The sequence below is a fragment of the Sceloporus occidentalis genome, unplaced genomic scaffold (assembly GCF_023333645.1).
Source record: "Sceloporus occidentalis isolate IW3139 unplaced genomic scaffold, rSceOcc1.0.p SCAF_3, whole genome shotgun sequence".
NCBI lineage: Eukaryota > Metazoa > Chordata > Lepidosauria > Squamata > Phrynosomatidae > Sceloporus > Sceloporus occidentalis.
The window spans coordinates 24441311-24464125 of NW_028316983.1; the positions used below are offsets into that span (position 1 = coordinate 24441311).

The 22815-nt window shown below is 39.6% G+C and overlaps 1 protein-coding gene across 5 annotated transcripts in view; it reads left to right on the forward strand.

The window, feature by feature from the left end:
- ADNP (activity dependent neuroprotector homeobox) overlaps positions 1-22815 on the forward strand; it is a 64636-nt gene that overhangs the window by 611 nt on the left and 41210 nt on the right. For 3 of the 5 annotated variants that reach the window (XM_089513821.1, XM_089513825.1, XM_089513826.1), the window contains exon 1: positions 1280-1789. The exons of the other annotated variants lie outside the window; for them this stretch is intronic. The gene's annotated coding sequence lies outside the window, so the exon portion shown is untranslated. Of the gene's footprint in view, positions 1-1279; positions 1790-22815 lie in introns of those variants that run through there. 5 annotated transcript variants of the gene reach the window in all.

The window sequence follows — 22815 nt, forward strand, 5'->3', positions numbered from 1 at the left end:
TCCCGCCTCCTCCTCCTCCAAGATCAGTCCTGAGGCCGGCTTCCCCGGCTCTTTCCCTTCCCTTTTGATGTTATCCTTTCCCTCCCCTCTCCTCCTCCTCCTTCCTTCCTTCCTTCTCTCTCTCCTTTCCTCCTCCATCCACCCTTCCTTAGGCCGGCTTCTCTGGCTTTCCCCCTCCACCATCCCTTCCCGCTTGATCCAGCCTTTCGGGGGCAGATCTGCCATCCCTGCCTCTCTTTGCCTCCTTCCTTCCTTCCTTCCCTCCCTACTTCTCCCTCTTTCCTTCCTTCCTTCCTTCCTTCCTTCCTTCCTTCCTTCTCTCTCTGTCTATACTTCCTTCCTTCTCCTCCAGGGAGGAGGCCCTTCGTCCTCTTCGTCGTCGACGCTGCGCCCCCGAGTGTGGCTGTGATTGCAGGGTCCTTGGCATCGTGGAAGAAGGAGGGAAGCTTTGCGAGGGAAGGAGGGAGGGAGGGAGGGAGGGGATGGCGGCGTCCTTTGAGGCGTGCGGAGGGCGCCTTCTTTTCCTCCTCCGTCCAGCAGCATGTGCCGTTGTGGCGGGAGCATGGAGGGCTTGGGAGGAGGAAGGAGGGAAGCCCCTCATGACTGCGGAACCACCCTCCACCCAGGAGAGCCTCCTTTCCTCTGCCACCGCCACCACCACTACCCTGCTTTCCTTTCCCCTTCAATCAAGGCCGGGGGAGGCGGGATTCGGGCACCCGGCCACCTCTGCAACCCTGCCTTGCTGCATCCATCCCAACTAGTCCTTGCTCTCTGTTTTAAAACCTACCTCTCACACAAAGAAGGAAGACCGAGCCTTGCTTCTGAAGCTGGAAGGAAAGGGGGGCCCTGGAGTGTTGTTGCTTTTGACCCTCCTTTCTTGCTCCTATAACACTCCATTTATTTATTTACTTTGACAGAGATGGGATGAGGCTGGTGGCTTCACCTTAAAAGCCATGGTTTCATGGAGAGTGTTGGGGAACGTTTAGGAGGAAAATTATGTATGTATGTATGTATGTATATACATATATGTCTCTCTGCCAGCCCCCACCCAAAATGCACCGCAGCCAGTCGGTGGAATGGAGACATGAGCTGTAGGAGTCAGTAGGGGGCGCATTCTCTACACTGGGTAAGGCTGCGGCAGAAAGGAGGGAGGGAGGGGAAGGATGGGGGAAGGGCCCCAGATGCACAGCCTGGAGTTGCTACACAGCGCCTTCTATAGGCCTGGGAAAACGGGCCTATCACTGCAGGCTCAGTTGTTCTTGGGAGCTGACAGCAGTAGTAGTAGCAACAGCAGCAGCAGCAGCAGCCGCCCAGGCAGAAGGTTTAGTGGCCAGAGCCTTGGTTTAACCAATCTAGCCACTCTCACCTCAGTTTGCTGTGAACCCAAGGTGTCTTCTTGGTGTAGCACCTCAAATGCGTGCCATCCTTGGTGTGTCTGTGTGTGTGCAAAGTGACCAGGCCTGTTGTTCTCCAGTTTGCAGTGGATGCAAAATGCAGGAAAAGAGATCCCACCTCAACATGAGGAAAAACTTCCTGACAGTGGAACCCGCTCCCTCAGAGAGTGGTGGAGGCTCCTCCTTTGGACGCTTTTGAGCACAGGCTGGATGGCCATCTGTCGAAGGTGCTCAGGCTGCATAGTCCTGCATGGCAGAAGGGTTGGACTCTGGATGGCCCTTGAGGTCTCTTCCAACTCCATGATTCCTACACATCCTGGAACCTTCTGTCCAGGAGGCATTCCAAAATGTCCTCCATTTTGAGCAAGGCTGAGAAGCATGGATTTATATTTTTTGTGAGTACTTTTAGCATTAATTTGGTCACCTGTGTTTTTCTTGAGCATCCTATGTTTTGTGGTGCCTTGACCTTCTTTGCAGTTAGGACATCTGGTCACCCTGTGTGTGTGAGTGTCATACCTGCCAGAAGCTTTTGATAATGTTCATTATTACAGTTGGTTTTCCTTCTGCCACTGGAGTGTCTCCTGGTAGTTTAGGAGTTGATGCTGTGCTCCCCTGCCCCCAGATCAAAGTAGTAGTTTAAGCTGAAAGTGAGAAAAGTGTAATGCACAGTGGGGGGCTTATCTCTTTTCTTGTTTTGAACATATAACTTTAATGGTGTGTAAAGGACTAGCTTCAACTCATTTGTGACATTAGATGTCATCAATCTTACATAGTTGCATACCTGTTTCTTGTTTTGATAAGAGAAAAGATCAATAGTTTACAACAATGCAGTGGTCTTTTCTATAGGGCACTGTTGTTGAGTCTACATGCTGCTTAGATAGCTGGATTCTTCTATAAATGGTAATGGCTCATTATTATAGTTAAAACTATATGATGAAGTTATGAGTTCCTAGAACAATAAAACAATGTTTCACTGTTTAGTAGGAAGAATGAAAAGAAAAATGCCACCTGTGTAGCATAGTGTGACCTACATTTATGCAGAAACATCCAGCTCCTTGATATTGGATGTTTGTTGCCATAAGACTGCTAAATTCTGTGCCAAACCCTTTGGCAATAATTTAAGATGAAACCCTGCAGCAAAGTAGGGATTCTTAATAAGTTGCTTTAAAGACGGGGCTGAAAAAAAGGCCTAATAATATTCTATATTGTTTTAATGGAAAGTAGAAGCAATTGGGCTGCAATCAGTCAACACGCTTTTGTGATGTGCAATAAAGCCAGAGCATCTTAAAGAAATTAAAGAAGAATAACTTCCCAAGTATGGTTGGTTGAGGTTGTCTCTTTGTAGTGTGGTTGTTTAAAAGCATGACACTGGTTTCAATATACAGAATGTAAACATATGTCAGGAAAGATGTGCATTTCGTTATAGTGTATGTAGCTTGTGCTTAATAGAAATATATTCAAACATCTCTCCAAGCTTGTAGATGCTATAGGAATTCATTGAGTCCTATAAAATACTATGAATTCCATGCGACTTTCTTTTTAACATCAATAAACATTTTCATTTCTTTTCTGTTTGCTTTTTTGATATTTAGGAAGTATCAGCCATACTAAATATTGCAACCACAAATCTCAGCATCTTTGCTTGTTGAAATAATTTTAAAATTTATTATTCTATTCTAGAGCTTCATTAATTGATAGATAATAATTTTGATAGGTTATTAAAACTATTTTGGGTTGATGTGCTAAAGGTGATGCTCCCTCAAATACCTTTGTACAAGTTTAAAATAATTATTGTTATCTCATTAGTGGCGAAAATAGATAGTTTACTTCTGTGTTGGATGGTTCTACTGTGATGAGTGAAAAAAGATGCAAAAACAGTTTACCTTGAGTTTGGGCATATGGTGTTATGACTTGTACTGTAAATCTTGAAGACAGCTGTAGCTTATTTTGGACATTTCTGCTATGAAATATAAGTTATTTGTAAGTTTCAAGTGCATGTGTAAAATTTCTAGCTTTCTACAGGTTAGTGTATTAAAAATCCAATTTGTGAATATATATAGACAATAAAGATATTGGAAAGTTAAACATTGAAAACTTTGTTGAATATAAGAGTGACGTAAACAAAAGAGGAGTTGTTTGGCAGTGTTCTTATTCCAAACACAAAGATTTGTAATCACTGAAAACTGATAGAAGCAGGTTTTTCTCCCTAGCCAGACACTTTTAAAAAAAGTAAGCAAGTGTTTTTTCTGGCTCCCAGCAACATTAATCACCTAGACTGAGGTAGAGAGCATGCAGCTGCCCTTTTCAACACTAAATGTAGTGTGGCAGTGCGGGGCAGGCAGAATCCCTACCTTAGTTAGTACACTAACTAAAACTTAAGTTTAGTTACGTTTTAAGATTTAGATAGATATACACTCGTCCCTCCCCATTCACTGGTGTAAGTGGCACAGGACCCCTGTGAATGTGGAAAAACTGCAAAAAACTCAGTATTTTTTACCTGAGAGAACACTCCTCTAGGAATCTTTAGGTCCTCCAGTGCAACTCTGTGACCAACATCTGCCAGACATTGACCATAGAATTGCGCTGGAGGATCTAGAGGTTCCTAGAGAGAACATATTAATAAAATCTGTGCATAACCAAAGCCGCAAAGTCAAAGCAGCAAATGTAGAGGGATGAGTGTATATGTATCCCAGCTATTTGGGTAGTACTACAGTGGACCCTTGTTATACGCTGCGGTTTGATTCCAAGATCCCCCATGGATAACAAAATCCGTGTATGCTCAAGTATCATTAAATATAATAATATAGCAAAATGGTGTCCCTTATAAAAATGGAAAAATCAAGGTTTGATATTTGAAATTTGTACTTTTTTTGAACGTTTTCAAACCGTGGATGCTTGAATCCGTGTCTAAAAAATCCGTGCATAAGAAGGGCCGACTGTACTTGGACATTTTAAGCAAAATGTAAATTTTATCCTAATTTTTAACTGAAAAAAATATAATGACAGCGAATAGTCATATAGAGAAATACATTGAAGTCAATATTTGGGGCAGAAGGAAAGCTTCTGTCATTTGGAAGAAATCTTGGTTATAGCTTCATTCCACCATGGAGGAGAGGCACAGGCCTCAGCCCAGGATATGTATTTTATATAGGACATGGCACAGATCCAGTTTGTAACACCTCCAATAGAAGAAGCACTGGAATATACAGTTGGTCCTCTTTATCTATGGATTTTTTTATCCACAGATCCAAGCATCCACGGCTTAAAAATATTCCCCAAAAGTATAAACCCAAATAGAAAACCTTGATTTTCCACTTTATATAAGGGATACGATTTTGCTCTGCCATTATATTTAATGGCACTTGAGCATCTATGGATAACAAGGGGCCACTCTACCTACCTACCTACCTACCTAAAATTTAGAAAGCGGATACCAGTTGGAGTGGACAGTGCTGGGCAGGGTAGATGAAAAGCCTGATTCATATTAGGTAGCTTTGTGTTTTCATTTTACATTACACTAACTAAAACTTGGGATTAGTTTCATTTAGTTGGGTTTAGTTGCAAATATTATAATTGGACATTAATATAAAAAGTAGGAAAAGAATTAGATTATGAAGTGCTTCTCTCAGGTTGCAATCATATGCACTTGGTAGACTCACTGGGAGTTGCTGGTGCTTTTTTGTTTATTTGTTTTTTAAGACATGATTGTGTGGTGTAATTCCTTAAATGACCTAAAGGCACCAGATCCCACCTGACCTTGGAAGCTAAGCAGAGTGAGCTTTGGTTAGTACTTGGATGAGGGACTGCCAATGAATACCAGGTACTATAGGCTGTATTTTAGAGAAAGGAACTGGCAAAACCACCTCTGAGTATTTTTTGCCATCCCCCCCCCCCCCGTGAAATTCATGGAGTCACATAAGTCAACAGGCAGCTTGAAGACACATCAACAAATACGTTGTGCTGCCAAAAATAGCAATATCTGTAATTGTGATTCCCCCCCCCCTGCTATTACAATGCTATCGCAGATACACAATCTTTCACAAGAGGGAGTTGAGGTTTCTAGCCTATCTGGGCAGAATCATTCCAAAGTTGATAATGTGGTAGTACCATTTTTAGACAACCAAAAAGACACAGTTCTCTTTGTAACCTTTCGAAACATACATGTTCCTTTATTTGGCAAAGATGAAAAAGGTGCACAAGGAAAAATGGATGGGAGGCATAGAGCTGTGAACAGAGATTTTTTGGTTGGCCCAATAAAAGCATTACCACAGCATGGACTTTGGAATTTCTCTTATGGTCAACACAGCTAGCCATGTATTTGTAGCAGTCTTACTTGGTTCTACATTGCTGACCCCTGCTTTACTAAATCAGAGGCAAAAATATCCCCCAAGTCTTGGAAGCTGCACAAACCTAGTATGCACAGCAGGGGTGCTGTCTCACTGTGAGCTATTGACAGATTTGCCAGAAAGGGCTGACCACAACTGGTAACATATTTCTTAATCTAGCTGGTTCCCTGGTGTCATTTTGGATTCTGAGGAATTTTAAACATACCATAAGATGTTCATGGCCAGCTTAAGGTAAGATGTCCAGTCACTATACTTAAAACAGGGCTGTATGTTCAAAGAAAAAATGGCAGTAAACTCACAATCCTATAAAAGAATGAAAGCCACAATTTAATAAAGTTTTAAAACCATGATTTGATATTTTTAAAGACAGTGCTTTATTTTATAATTAATGTTAAGTATAAGGTATATGAGCTTGTACACAGTTATTTCATTAGTATTAAACTTCGTTGTTGTGTGCCTTCATCTCGTTTCCAGCTTATGGCAACCCTATCACAGGCTTTTCTTGGCAAGATTCATTCAGAGGAGGTTTGCTTTTGCCCTTCTCTGAGCTGAGGGAGTGCAACTTGCTGAATGTCCTGAAGCGGGTTTCCTTGCTCAAGCAGGGGTTCGAACCATGGTCTCCAGAGTAGGGCAGAGCATACTTAGATGCATTAGTTATGTGTGGAAAATGTCTTTAGCTTTGGTTTCTGCTCTTTCTTTTTCTCAAACCTGTTTACTGTCCATTTTCATCTTGGCCTCTCCCATCTTAATCTGTTTGATTGCAGAGTGAATGTTTTTTTGCTTTTGTCGTCACAAGACAAATGGATGTTTACGTCTGATCCAACAAATATCTTCCCATTATCCTTTTTGGACACTTGGTATGAAACAGCCACACCTTTGTGCAACCATTGTTCTTAGTTAATTCAGAGGCCCTGTTCAAGTGTTCCTATTGGAGATATGAACTTAAATTATAGTTTATGACAGTTGAGAGAAGTAACTTTTCCCTTTTCTTGTCTTGTGTTGCAGCTGGTGAGGAAACCTACTGGATCATTAAGCTGCTGTTTTTCCATAAAGTCCTACCAGGAAACTGTTCTTTAAATATTCTATGTGAATTGGAATAGATTCTAGTTGCAAAGCTTGTTGGTCATGAGTGTACTGTTTGGAGGATATCATGGGCAAGCTAGTGTAAGAAACTAGGAAATATCTGTAGCCTGGGAATGAGAGAATACTTCTTTGCTTCTCTTATTGGCACTCTAGCTAGCAGCAGTTTTTGTTTTTTGCGTTGAAAATGGTTTTGATACTTAGAACATTGCATGCAGATACACTCTCTCAATTTTCTGGTTTTATTTCAGAACATATCCATCTGGTAGGCCTACGATATACCTGTAGACCTGCATAAATTACCTAAAGTTAGATTTCATTAGGTGACTTGCAACTTCCAGATTGGGTATGTGGAGCCTCTGGATCTTGATGTACTATTACTCCTGTCATCCTACACCATTGGTTATGTTCACTGGGTTCCCCCATCCTATTATAGGTGCTGTCATTGTTCCTAAATTTAACATTTAGCACTAGCAATATTAGCATATGGTTGTGATTTGGCAATTAGGAAATATTAGTCTTCCTGACATTTCTGTTCTACCTTTTTGTACCAGAGTGTTTCCATACTCTTTTTTTTCTCTTGTATGTATTCTTACAGTCTCTATTCTGTGTTAAATAATCAATGTATTAAATAAGGATGCCCTAATAGGAGTATAGTTTTTTTAGAGTATTATATGTAACTTAATTCTTGAATGAAATGCCCAGAGAACTAACTATGGAATAATGTAACATAAAAATACTTGGGGCACACACCAGCCAAAGCCAAGCACTTCAAAGTGATTTGAAATGTAGAATTAAGCAGGTGCTTAATAGAGTGAGAAAGACTTAGAATGCAATTGTATAACCATCTATTGAGAAATGCATCACCTTAACTTTTGTGGGATTTCTGATTAGGTGTAGAAAGAACTACATTCTTAAGTATATGCTTAACTCCCATTCAGATCAGTGAAACCTCAGAGCGTTTAGCCTTAGTTGGATCGTGCCCTGAGTATATTTTTTACACGGATTTATTTTTTATTATTCTTAGTGGGCTTCTAGTGGTCATCTATTAAAAATAAACTTTAAAATAAGTATTTATTTAGTGTGAGTACCGAAAGAACTCCATGTAAATAACCCGTTTCAACAACTCTGAACAACAGGCTGGTATTATTTTCATAGGTAATAGGCAGAAAGCTGAAGGTAACTAGACTAAGGTCATCCAACAAGTAAAGACTGCAGACAGCAGGTAGGTCTTTTGTTGTAGCTCCCCAAAATAACATGACTAAATAGTCCACATTGAATATTGCCATGTAAACATATGGCACTATAGAAATAAACAACAACAATGATGATGATAATACGTGTGTGCCATCACCTCACCTGCCAACTTATGGTGACCCCATGAATTTCATAGGGCTTTCTTAGGCAAAGAATACTCAGCGGTGGTTTTGCCAGTTTCTTCCTATGAAATATAGTCTATAGCACCTGGTACTCATTGCTATTCTCCTATCCACATACTAACCAGGGCTGATTCTGCTTAGCTACCAAGACTAGACAGATTCTGGTGCCTTTAGCATATTTGCACAGGTCTTAGCTGCTCTTCCACATGTAATCTTAAATATTGCTTCTTTCCCCTATAACGTTTTATGCACACCAGTATGTTTGCAAATACTCGCCATATCATGGTTGATATGTCTGCTTTAGACACTGCATTTAAAAAATGTGCATAAGCTATCATGGTCATCTGTGTCATGAATTTTGTGTAGCATTGATGTATGACGGACAATCACAGGTAGGCAGTTTACAACTCTCTTGGTTCACATGCATTCGTGGAGAAGGTGAGAACTGCTTATATGAATGAAAAATTGTGTAAAATGATCCACAACTTACAACATTTTGAAGATGCTTTCTATTTTGCATATTTCCCCCAAATAACCATAATTTTTCATTAGAATTCAAGAAAGTCAGTAGTGTGGATACTATATAAAAGTAATATTTATACAGCATCATAACAAAATAATTCCTTTTCTGTTACGAAGTTAGGCTACATGTCCACTAGATGGCATGTCAGCTGCCAGTGGAAAATTCCAGAACTTGCCATGAGTGAGAAATGTATGTGAGTTAAGAGAGTCAACTCTTTGTTAGGCTGAAGTACTAACGGGAAGACTGAGGCCAAAAAAGGAAAGTGGTTCTTAGCTTATGCTTTTCTAGCAGCCTTTATCAGAATTTTTCATATTAGTATGGTCAGGTGATACATCATAATTGTGTATTACCAAAGGTTTTTCAAAAATAAAGGAATATTAACCATAGTGCTGCCCATGCTCCACTCCAGTACCCAAGTATGGGGCAGTATTTTTTTTTACAAAAAAAATCACATCAGCTCAGCCCATACTAAGAAAAAGCTTTTCCTTGTGTTACAGAAATTACAGTGCTGAAAGTGTTAAAAGGTGTTTGCAACTGTATTCCTTTAAATAAATTTAATATAAAATCATTCTGGTATGGACCAGAAACATTCTGTTTAGAAAGCTTTCCTAACTGGTGTAGTAACTCTGGCCCTTGATCTAAACAATAGTGCCAAAGGTATAAAAAAGTTCAGATGAACAAACATTAATCCACCATACTTAGAAATTTATAGTCTTTTGGAAATACTTCATTTTGTAAGCATCATCTGTCCATGTCTTCTTGCACTGTTTGCTTGTCAGTTATAAGCCTGTGTAGAAATACTGCTGTGGCTCTGTAATTAGGAAGATGAGAGCATAGAAAGCTGTCTTATTCTGGCTCAGACCACTGGTCTGTCCAGCCCAGAACTCTGTTTTGGCAGCAGTTCCAGCATCTTAGCAGGTTTCTTTCCTAGCCGTATGTGATATTCCCTGGTAGTATACCTTCCATTACTAACCAGTTTCCTCTGGTTATCTTCTGAAATTGCTGTAGTTAGGTCAGTATGATAAATAATCGTTGATCACTCTGAAAAGATAGAGGTGCTGTTTATTCTTTTGTCTCTCAAGGTCAAATTGTGGGCCATTCAGTGGCTGAAAATGTTTAAATTTTTACACAGGACTGTACTTGATGGTATTTTGGCACTTAGCTTTTTCTGAAAATTCATCTGTTGACATAAGTAGAGATATTTATTTATTTTAGTATAGTAGGACTATGGCAAATTTGTGTTGTTGTAGTGTGATCTGAAGTCATTACATCTTAAGACAGCCCTAAGACAACCCTAGGGTTGAATTTTCTTGGCAATATGTCTTCAGAGAAGGCTTCCTTTTGCCTTCCTCTTAGGGCTAAGAATGATTTGTCCAAACCATTGTCGAATGGGAATTTGAATCCTGGTCTCCCAGAGTCCTAGCTCAAACCACTACACCATATTGTCTCTCATTGTGGTAAATACATCTAATGTTATGTTCTTGCTTGTTGTTCATAGTTCTCATTGAGACATGCAGTTGTTGCTGAGTGAAAATTATGAGTGCTAGTGACTTGTATCTGGACAAGTTTAAGGCGAAATTCTTACATTTGAAAGGATGCACCTATGTAGCCTAGAAATTTAATTGGACTATGGAACAATATTAACTTTACATTCCTCTTATAAAGTTATTCTCTCTCATATAGCCAAGGTTACTCTGTTGTGGTTTGAGTTCATTTTCCCTTTTAGCCTTGCAGTGGTCTCTTACTGTAACACTGATTTAGAGCTATACCAATAGCCTGCTTGATTGCAGAGATGTGTGAAGTGTAATAAAGAAAATAGCATCACATAATTAAGTCAAGTTTGAACTTAAAATTCATGTATTTCCACAAGGTAATCATAACACAAACAGATCTGCAATTCTTCCAAGTCAGGTTTGAGTGTGGCAGATTTGAATGTGATAAAGAGTTTGACCATGGGGAAGATGCAGCTACTAAGAAATATTAATGGAAATAGAGCACATCTTCTCACATTGTAATCAGATCTAACAGATGTCTTTTGAACATTGGTAAAGAATGAGAATATTTGGGGTTACACTTACGTTTAAAGGGAATAAACCCCTTTTCTTCCTGTCTCTGCCAGTCTGATGTCTCATATTCTTTTGTTGCATTCTAGTACCTTTTAAGGGTGAGCATCAGCCTTGCTTGGACCATTTTTCTTTAGAAACTGTAATTCTTACCTGTCTTGACAGCCTCTAACCCCAGTTGCCATGGAACTACCAAAATCTGGTCCTAACCTGTTTTAGCCAGCATTCTTTGTGGTATAGCCAGACCAGAGAAAAAATAATAAATTAACAATTTTTGAGATATAGAATGCATTCTTGTTGATGCATTTGAGATTTCTCAGTCTTGAGCAACAACCACATAACCATGAATAATTTTGAGCCCAAAGGGGGTTTTGATGTTTATTTCCAACAGCAGCCCTTATCCCTTGAAGCATAACCCCCTTGCTTTTAAGGTTGAGAGGGCCTGCAAAGCAAATTGCAATGTTGTGTAAGGACCAGCTATTAAGGAAGAAAAAGTTTCAAGACTAGTAGAAGCCCTTTGAGAAGCTAAGGATTCTGGCCTACGCATTTAACTTTCACCATTATTTAAAATGTGCCATGGATTAATAATACTCTTAGTTTAAAGCATGCTTTAATAAAATTATAGTGAAATGTCTTCTAGATGGTTTGCACTACAAAGCCCCATTGTCCCCAGTGCTGATTGGGGATTATGGGTACAGTGCTACAATGGATCTGGCGGGCCCTATATGGGAAAGGTTGTTGCAGTGCTTTATGATTGAAACAGTGCAAGTAGGAAGTTGTTTAAACAAGATAACTTATTTTTATGGGTAGTTTTGGTTTGCTCATTGTTTACATGACCAAACTGGTATCAACACACCAGATGTACTGTATAGGACCTACCTGTGTCTTCTAAGTAGGGAACTAATTATCTCAATTTAGTGAGCTATGAGCCAGCATGGTATAGTGGACTGTGACTCCGGAGAGCAGGGTTCACATCCTCACTTGGCATGGGTACCCATTGGGTGACTCTGGGCAAGTCACATACTCTCAGCTTCAGCAAACCCCATGATGGGTTCACTTTAGGGTCACCAAAAGTCAGAAATGATGTGAAGGCATACAACAATAACAACAACTGGTTTTCTTAGAGTTTGGCAGCTCCGCTCCTTTGAAGAGACAATGGAGGAGCCCTCCTTTGTGAAGCTGTGGGAACAACCTCTAGATCCACTTTCCTTCTGCAACTAAACATGAATAGATTTTTCTGAGTTCTGGCTATTATTTCCCCAGTTACTCTTGCTTTGCTGTCTGCTCTATTTTTTTGTTTGTTTATTTTTAAATGTAGGCACATTTTCATTTTCTTGGAAAGCTCTATTAACGTGGATGTGACTGTTTAAATAGAATGATTCAATGCTGAGCTGCATTCTGTTGGTGGAAGAATTGGGATCCAGCAGAAATGGGGAATGGTGTAGTGCAGTGACATTTCCCATGTCCTGTTATACCTCTTTGTCAGATCATGCATGGTTTGGGAGGGTTCCAGAGTCTTTAGAACATATTTCTAAGAGCTGCATGAGGAAGGTGAAATGGTGGAATTTTCCTTTCCCATTTCCATCTTGTTCATGAAGTTCTGTTTTGTGCAACCCTGGATCAAACCTGCTAAGCATGAGCACAAGCACAACTGATACAAGTTTCATTGCAGGGATATTCTTAGTAAAGCCATAGCTCAGTTGTCTTTTTGTAGGAAAGAGCAGTGAAGAATGCTCTTCTTGTTTTTTTGCTAGCCTTATCAAGCTTTCTAGACTGTTTTTCACAGGATGTGTAGATTTTTTCAGACCTTATTACAGTACTTGGTGTAGATAACGCTGCTAATATATGGAGATACAGATTTGAGTCAGTAGAATTGGGAATATTATATTGATCTCAAGAACAGCAATCTTGATCTCCACACAGAAATATTCTTTAGGGTAACTATACTCCACCAGCAACAGCAATTTTGTCCTTTTAACATATCTAAGGAAAACAGGCATAGCTTCTATGGAATTTCAAAGTCAAAGTGCAAACTTTTTTGCGGGGGGGGGGGAATGTTGGAGGATATAGAAAGACATGTAATTTATTTAGCTCCTTTCATAGATCTAAAGTTAGTTTGTTATTTTACCAACATAATGGTTGCACATAAAATTACCATGTTTGGGTGTATTAAATCAAAGAAACCATCACCATTACAATAAACAAAACAGTTCTTGTATAATCTGAATTTAATTGTTTCCACAGATTTAAGTACTTCCAGGACAAAAGGTGGGGTTAAAGGGAGGATGGCGGATTCATTGGACAGTTTTATGACATGAAATTTAAATCAGTTTGATTTTCTGAATGGTCACTGCCATTGGTTTCTGCTTCTTCTCATTCTTTATTTTTTATCATTCACATGGATAGTTCTAAACTGTCGGTTTGTCCAAATTTAGATACACTTATTTATCATTTCACAAATCAGTTTGTCTTGATTTGGTGTATTTCTAAACGTAGCTCTCATTCTTTTCCATGCAGCAGAAGGCAGAGGAATTTGAAATAAGAGGAGTCACAGGCAGTATTCTGCAGTAGTGTTGTCATCATGTTACTGGGAAAATATTCTTTGGAAAAACCCTAAATTGTATTCATGAATCAAATGCCTGAAGATAGTCTTTATTCTGTAACAAATGAAAGTTCTTTGCCCATATAGTATGTGGAAAGAGCCTTATTAAGGACCAGAACAAACCGAAGGGGAGGTTTGAAACCCCCCTCCCCCCAATACAGACTGGGCCATGGCAAACATGCCTCAGCCCGAGTCCACCTTGAACCCAGCCCACCTATTTAGGCCAGGAAAGAGCAGCATTTCCCAGACCTGCCATAGCATCTTAAAGCTGCTCACATCTAGGCAGCCGGGTGGCTTCCAGGCATCATTGGAGCATGCGGCATGTAAACACCATGCCCAGGATACCTGGAAGGTGTCTTTAATGGGCCGTCTGTTCTGGCCCTAAGTCAGAGTTGGTATTGTTTGGTCATACCTGTGATATCTATCATGTCAGTTGGTAATTCCTGTCCTTCCTCTTGGCCCGCGTATTGCTCTGTAAGTTGGGGGGACTTGCCCAAGGAATTTTTCTGGAATACCAGATGAAAGATGAGGGAAGTCCTGTTTAGAAGCAGAAGTCTGCTCACATGGTATTGGATGTCATTCGTACTCTTGTAAGAAACACTTATTTGAAATCTAGGCTGATTCTCTAAGTGCTCCTTTTCTGCAGGGATAATCTGGCATGTGTAGAAAAAAGGATAACCTGACTTGCTGAAATGAATCAAGCAAACTTCAAACATGTTTTAGCAGAATAGTAATTTTGGATGCCACCTTTGCAGGTTAGTAAAAGATTGAAAGCCCAGATGGCTTAGTGCCTCTTAGTGAGGTTGTTCTTTACAAAAGTTGCAAGTTAATTCATTTTAAAAAGATATGTAATTGCACCTGTTTGGAAACTCAATTGAAATGTTTCCTAATTTAATTTCCATCATATTTAGGAATGAGGCTGAAATTGGAAGCTCTACATACTTTGCTTTTTATGAAAGGATTATTTTTTATTCTCATTCACAAAAGCATTTTATTCATTGTAATCACATTTCCCCTAGAATACTGAATACTTATTGATGAAGATTTCAGTGTATGATTTTACCATAAAATAATTTAGAAGGAAACAATGTTCCAAAATAGTACTCATAGGCAATAAACAAGTTAATGGCCTTTTCCTCAAACAGCTCTTCCCTGTATATATGCCAGAGAACTGCACAGAGGATGAACTGTAAAGACTGTTTCAATAGACTATTTTGCCTTTAGCTTTGAGGGCATTTTGCACTTCACAAGCCACATGCTAATTTATTATTTTATTTAGAAATACTTCTCAGCTGCAGAAATCCTGAAGTAGTTTACAATACCATAGTATAATAATCCAACAAAAATTAAATCATAGAATCCTATAGAAGTTTCCAAGAAAGCTCATGGCTGGGAAAGGCCATGGATGGGGGGAGATCATTCAGGGGAATACTGAATATTGAAGTCCTAGGCCTGTACAGTTAGGAACTGGAGGCTTTAGAAGGATGTCCTACCAAACCCTTTCCCCAGCTTTTGCATGTTGATTGGGTGGAAAGAAAGGAAGGGGTGCTATTTTTGTAGCAGACTTTTCCAGAAATATGTGAACAAGCCATGAAGTTGAAGCACTTTTTTTCTGAAATTATTGTCTTCTTGTCTTATAGTGGTTACTGGTATTTGAATGAGTCACATAATTGACTCTGTTTTAATGTACATGTTCCTGAATTTGAAATTTTAATTGCTCCACATTAGCTTTCCTGCTGATACTTCATATACAGTTGTCTCTCTGTATCCAGGGATTCAACTATCCATGGCTTTAATATATTCTCCTCAACCTTCCTCCAAAAAAACCCCTTTAATTTTGTCATTTTATATAAAGGACACCATTTTACTACACCATTTATATACAGGTTGAGTACCCCTTATCCAGAATTCCAAAATACCCCAAAATCACCCACCTAGGTGACTTAGATAATGACACCTTTGTTTTCTGATGGTCCATTGTACACTAACTTGGTTTCATGCACAAAAATATTTAAATATTATGTATAAAATTACCTTCAGGCTATTTATATGAGGTGTATGTGAAACATAAATGAATTTCATGTTTAGACTTGGGTCTCATCTACAAGATATTTCATTATGTATATGCAAATATTCCATTTTTTAAAAAAAATATCTGAAATCTAAAACATTTCAGGTTCCAAGCATTTTGAATATGTGAGACTCAGTTTATAATAGGACTGGAGCATCCACAGATTTCAGTATCCATAACAAGGGCCCACTATATATCCTGTGGTATAAATCTCATTACTGTATTTGACCATATTTGTGACTAGAGTAATTTACATTTTCATTCTTATAATCACACCTTCAATTGGATTGTTGCCCAGTATGCGTTTTGGATGCCTTCCCATTTTTTTTAATTCACAACAGTTCTGAAATATTGTGAGCTATTCCCATATAAACAGGACAACTTACTGCCCTCCATATGTTTTTTGATCCCAAGGCTCATTATCCCTGACTGATGTCTATGCTGTCTGGGACTAATTGTGGGGGATATAGTCCAAAACATGTAGATAACGTTGATTTTTCTACACCTACTATATAGGGCCAAAGCGCATGGTCTGGAAGGAGCGATCTCTGGCTGTGATCAGGTCTGGAACCACAGTGATCACAGGGCCAGCTACTGAAGCGGGCCAACGCCACAGTTCTGAGCCAGCCACTGGCAGGAGCTCCTTAAAGGTCCAACTTCCCTCTCCCTCAGCGTGGCTTCTGGCCACTTTGGGGGTGTGCATCATGTAAATTCTAGAAGCTGCCTTATTTGGCCCATGAGTTTCAGGCCATAGAGGCCTTTCTTATTACCAGCAGTCCTGGAAAGGTTAAGTACATGATAATATTAGAATTTGTACTGTAGACAATTTTCCTTTCTCTCTTCTTAGTATTCCTTTTTGCCACACTCTGTCTTGGAGCACTGTATATAATCATGTATATGTTTAGAAATTGTAGACAAAAAATTAACCCAAAAAAACTGAATCGACTTATCCATAGGCCAATGTAAGGTATGTACTTTAGCTCTTATTAAAAAAGCAACCATCCCCTGGTGAAATACAAGAGTGTAATGTATCCTGAAAGCTATGACCCTATTCTATTCTCTCATTCATCCACCCTTTGATGTGAGCACAGTTATGCCTGCTGGAATTTTGTAACTTGTTTGGAATTGTTTTCCTTTGCTTCATCCTTTAGATCTTTTGTTACACGCCCCTAAGTTTTACCTTCGATTTATCCACAGGTCATAACAAAACCTGCTTTCGACTTTACATGAGATTAATCTATAGTCAAGCATATACGGTACTTCATTTGCAGTCTTACAAAAACAAAGCAGCAGACAAAGATGAAATGTCTATGACTGCTAGGTTGGAGTGAGGTTGGATAACTAATGGTCAGTCTTTGTTTCTGTGAGGTGAAAATGAAATGCCTATTTCGTTATCAAATTGATTCTGAATTTACTAAAATAAATTTGTCTTTAATTCATTGGCCTAAATCTAATTCTTCGCACCAGTTGGAGAAGCAATGGTTAACTTCAGAGATTGCCTGTATGATTACCATGCTTATGTTAAAAAATTTTTGTTATTGGCCATGTTATTCTAAGACAATGTAGGTTTTTTTAAAAAAATAAAAATCCCAGTGAATTCACTAAATTTCCGTATGTTCCGACTGGAATGGCATCTTGGTGGATCAGCTGACTAAAATTATTAACTTTGGGGGGATACAGACAGCCCAAAATGGGCGACTTAGAGCCTCCCCTTTTAGGCTGGATCAAGGCTAGGGCAAACAGGTGCCCAGCTCCAATCCAGCCAGATTCCACCCCAAAGAGGAGCACTCCTTTTTGGGGCAGAAAGAAGCCACCCCTTCTCCCAGAGAGCTAGCTTTACCCTTGGAAAAGGCTCTGGAGAAAGTGATGTCTAAGTGCCACACCCCCAAGCAGGAGAGAAGCGGACTGGCATGTAATCGCCGGTCCAGCTTCTATCCTGCTTGGCATGGTGCATCTAAACGCTATGCCTCCAAACCAGCCCCAAGCAGGCGCACATAAGTTGTCTGTTCAGCCCCTTAGAGATAATGTCATAATAGCCTCAGAAATTGCATTATCTATAAGAAGACGGCAATAACTTTTTGACATAACCTTTTTCATCATTAGGACTTACTGTAATTATAGCAGCTGCTCTTAGCAACTGAGTTGAATTTGAAACTGCAATTTCTTTCTGTATGTAGAAGAACCAGTGTGGTATACTAGTTTGAGGCTGGACTATGACTGTGGAGACCGGGGTTCAAATGCCTGCTCAACCATGGAAACCCACTTGGTGACCTTGGGCAAGTGACAGCCCCAGGGAAGGCAGTGACAAATACTCTTTGAGCAAATTTACCAAGAAAACCCTATGATAGCGCCTTAGGATCATCATAAGTCAGAAATTACTTAAAGGCACATAACAGCAGTATACAAGAGAGTGAAAAATAATGTCTTATCATTTAAACTGATGAAACAGCATAGTCCTTATAACTGATGATTGAAAACAAATGATGATATATACACATGCACACTATATTTGGAGCAAAAAGTTAAATCACATAAACACACTCTAGCCAGGGGTGGGTTGTTTGTTTGTTTTTTGCCACATAACAGATACAGAGAAATTTCAGTGATGTTGTTTTGGTTTCTGGCCAAGACAAACCTCACTTATGTGAGTGGATTTTAAAAGTACTTTAGATAACTGAATTGATAGATACGGATAGTACTTATGAATTAGATATGGGCAGTTGTAATTTCATCAAATGTATGTGATAGCATAAATATCCTAGTACGATTAATGAACACCTTTGAGTACTGCATGATTCAGTCAGAGGTGATAGATATGACCTCCAAATGTTGTAGTACTCTGTATTTTGTAATTCATCTGTTTTATTGTGAAATCAACCTGTCCACTGCGTGTGTGCATGTGTATATATGTGTGTGTGTGTGTGTGTGTGTGTGTGTGTATGTTCTGACTGCAGAAGATATTTAACATAATTGATGGGATGAACTTCAGTTGAAGAAAGTTTGTAGCATAGAGTCACTTAAAACCCACCGTATTCTTAACACTGAATCAAAAGACTGCTCAAGCCTAGGTGCTTGGGTTTCTCCCTCATCACTCATACAATTTAGAGCATCATGCTACAGTGTAATAATTTTGATGTATTTAGATTGACAACCTTCTTTGTTTGTTCATACATTTACAATGTAAGTGTTTCAAGATTCATCCTTTTGGTAATAAGTGATGTGTGTAAGCTGATTTAACTTCTTGTTCACCAATTTGAATTAGCTGGAGAAGATAGGTGATCTTAGTCTTGATATTTTTCACTCTTGCTTGCTTTTTGCCATTTAAGAACTGAACTGAACTGCTTCTTACATTGCTTTTCCATTGGAGATTATTATAACATTTGTTTTCAGATAAACACAGGAAATAGTATAAGGGGAGCACTTGCTGTGATAAACAGTTCTTAACCAGCCAGTAATGTCTACAGTTCAGTGTTTCTTGTTCTGACACCCACAGTCTCTAGAAATTCTCTGCTGGCAGGAACTGTAGACAGGCTTTGCCTCAAAAAACAAACAAACAAAACAAAAACAGTCCAGTTAATAGTATTAGCATGCATAACTTCAAGTTTTATGTTCTGTGTCAGTTTATTCTGTTTTCCCCCTCCCAACTATTTTCTCCTTACCTGTATCATAATGAACATGCAAAATACTTATTTATTACCATATATACTGGACTATAAGTTGACCTCATGTATAAGTCGAGGGTAGGTTATGAGGTCAAAATTATGGCTTTTGATATGATCCGTGGATAAGTCAAGGATAAAACTTAGGTGCATGTAACAAAGGATCTAAAAGATGAAGCAAAGAAAACAATGCCAAAGAATTTACAAAATTCCAGCAGGCTTAACTGTTTCTGCTCACACTAAAGGCTGGATGGATAAGAGAGTAGATGAGGGTCATTGTTTTTAGGACAGATTGCACTCTTGCCTTTCACCAGGGGATGGTTCCTTTTTTTAATAAGAGTTAAAGTACAGTACTTACATTGACCCATAGATACGTCAACTCAGGTTTTTTGGGGTCAATTTTATGACTAAAATTTCTAGGCTTATACATGAATATATGCAGTATGTTTGTGAATCATCTGAGCTTCAGCTTTTAGGGCCGCATATGTGATGAGACAATAACATAAATTCAATAGAAATAAGTAAGTGTCACTTAAAACATAAATTTAAAGCAAGTTATAGAACAGCATATTGAGATCAGAGCATGAAGAATGCAATTATAAAAATCTAGCACTGTACCTATTTAAAGGGGGCTAGCATGGTGTATAGTGCTTTGAGTAATTCACCAGGATTCTGGGATACTAGGGTCTGAATCTCTGCTCAGTCCTGGAAACCCATGGGGTGGCTTTGGGCAAGTCGTACTCTCTCAGTCTCAAAGGAAAGTAATGACAACCCCCTTCTGAACAAATCATGCCAGGAAAATCCTGTGATAGGCTCCCTGTGAGATCTTCATTAGTTGGAAACAACTTGAAGCACAGAACAACTATTTTAAAAATCTTTGGGGAATAAAAAAGTGTTTCCCTGGCATCCTGTTGAGGAAGGGCATGCCACAGTTTTGAAGCTATTCCCAAGTAGCCACCCATCAAATTCCAGTATGTGAGGGCTGAGAAGTAGAGCCTCTGATAATGATTTCAGGGCATGGGTAGGAACAAATGGGGAAAGACTTCAGATATTTAGGCCCAAAACTGTGAGAGCTTTAAAAAAAACCTGCAAATTGAATTTAGCAACTAACTAGAAGCCAATAGAAATTATATAATACTAGCACAATATGGAAGAAAATGACTGGTTTTTATTTTCTTAAACTTTATTTAAGTATTTGTTTATCATCTCTGAGCCCACCAGGACTTCTGAGGATGATGTACAATAGATAAGAAGGTACAGGGTGCCCGCGTCATATGCGGATTTGAGCGTATGTGGTCAAGCCGCGCGGGAGCGTGCAGAGCGCAAGGGGCAGCACATCCCATTCAGGGTTAGAGTTAGGGTATGCACAAGACCCATTCAAGTGAATGGGGCTCAAGCACAGGCAAGGCTCTTTTAGTTGAATCACCAATGTTTTTGCATTTATTTCAAGTAATGAATTTGTGCATGAGATAATATCTATTTCAGAGGCTAGATCCATGAGGATGATCAGGTAATACTCTGATAACAGTTAGCATTTCTTCTTTCTTGAGTTTATTGGTTTTAAGAGTTTTTGGACAATTTATATGATATGGTGAGCCAGTTCAGGGTTCACTGCACAGTGTACCCCCAAACTCTTTGATGGAAAAAAATCAATTGTGGATTATGGGAGCGCGTGATACCTGTGGTTGATATCACAGATGGGACCCACATGCTTCTGACACTACCCGGGGCATGAAATAGGCAACAGCTGCTGCAAGGAGAGAGAGGCCATCAGGGAGAAGGCTGTTTAAAGGAGAAGAAGAGAGAGGAAGAGTAATGGCCAAGATAGTGAGGAGGGAGAACAGCATCAGTGATAGGAATACGGAAGACCCTAAGGAAAGCTGGCTGGGTAAAGATGACAGAGGCCTAAAGATTGAAGGAGAGGCAAAGTGGAAGGACTATGGAAAAGAGGGAGATTGGGAACCTCTCTGAGAGGCAAGAATGGGAGAAGTGAAAGCAAGGAAAGAAGGCAGCAAGAGACAAGTGGGCCATGGCTGGGCTTAGCTCATGAGAGTCACCCTCTGCCTCCTTTCTCAATAGGGTTTCCTGGAGGAAGACAGGTCATCCGTTGCAGTATGCACAGACCCCAGCTCTGGTTCTATGCGCTCAACCGCACAGGGTGGAAACAGCCACCCCACTTCAGGCTGGGGGTGGCAAGACCTGGAACATGTACACTGGAGCCATGTAGGAACCTTCTGCACAGTTCCTAGTTGGGAAAGGACAAGGGTGGGTAGGTGTGAGTCTTGGGAGACACATGAGACAAACAAGTGGGAAGGGACATATTGAGGCAGTAAATTCAATTCTTACCTGTCTAATGAATTCATGCCAGAGAAAGACTGGATATTTACCTGTACAATTTACTTGGGCCTGTCACAGAGCCTAGTTGGCAGGGTGTGAGTGATGTCCTCCCCCTAACTGATGTGGAGTGTGGAACTCATGAATGGACTATGCTTTCTGAGTTCATTAACTGTGGCGGGGACTGTTTGGGGAAGAGGTTTTGGAAGATACTGCCATGGGGCTACTCCCCTCATGGTACCAATGAGGGATTAAAGTTTTTAAAATGACAGCTATCGATATATCTTCCTAGATGTATGTGTGTGTGTGTGTGTGTGTGTGTGAGAGAGAGAGAGAGAGAGGGAATATATATGGGTGTGAGTGAGAGAGTAATAGATACATGCATGCAAATGTATACATACACCTGCTTTTGAGAACTCATTTTAAGTTGAATAAAGGATTTTAAATCTTCATGCAAATGAAATAAATTTTCTGTTTTTCAGGAACCTTTCTATGTGTGGTCTAATAGGTACATAATGATTTATTGAATGGGTGATCTTTGCTGCTTTTGGTCAAATTTACTGTATATACTCAAGTATAAGTCTTGAAATTTTAGTTAAAAATTGACCCCAGAAAATGGGTTGAATTATCCACGGGTCAATGTAAGTACTGTACTTTAACTTCTCAAAAAAGGAGCCATAGACTTCTCTGAGTAGAGTGATGAAAAGCAAGAGTTCAGTTTAGCACCTAAAAGAAGAATGGACCCCTGCTACTCTCTTTGCCACAGTGCTGCTTCTGACCTTTTTGAATGCCTGGGTGGGAAAATGGTGATGGTGGCAGCTCTTTGGTGCTTCCCCTCCAAGAAGCACTGAGAGAAATGGGGCTTTGAAGGATGTGAATGAGACATTTGTGCATGCTACTCAGCTTTTCTGGGTTAAAATCAAGCAAAGTTATTTATTTATTTATTAGGGGTATTTATACCCTGCTCCAGCTACAAAGGCTATCAGAGCAGCTTACAAGTTATCACATCAAAGTTAAAACCAATAATTAGTCCTAACATAATCACCTTTTTTGTTTTTGATTTTTGTTTTGCCTTTTCATCCTTTTTGGCACGTGCATTTTCTTAACTCCTCTCGCTGCTTGGTTGCCTCCCCCGCACAATTCACAGCCACCATTTACCCAAATTCCCTCATTCATCCAGCCTTTAGGGTGAATACAAACAATTATGCCTGCTGGAAATTTGTAACTTCTTTGTCACTGTTTTTCTTTGCTTTGTCTTTTACATCCTTTGTTACATGCTCCTAGGTTCTGCCCTCAACTTATCCAAGGGTCATATCAAAATCTATAATTTTGGCCCCCGAACCTGCCCTCAACATATACATGAG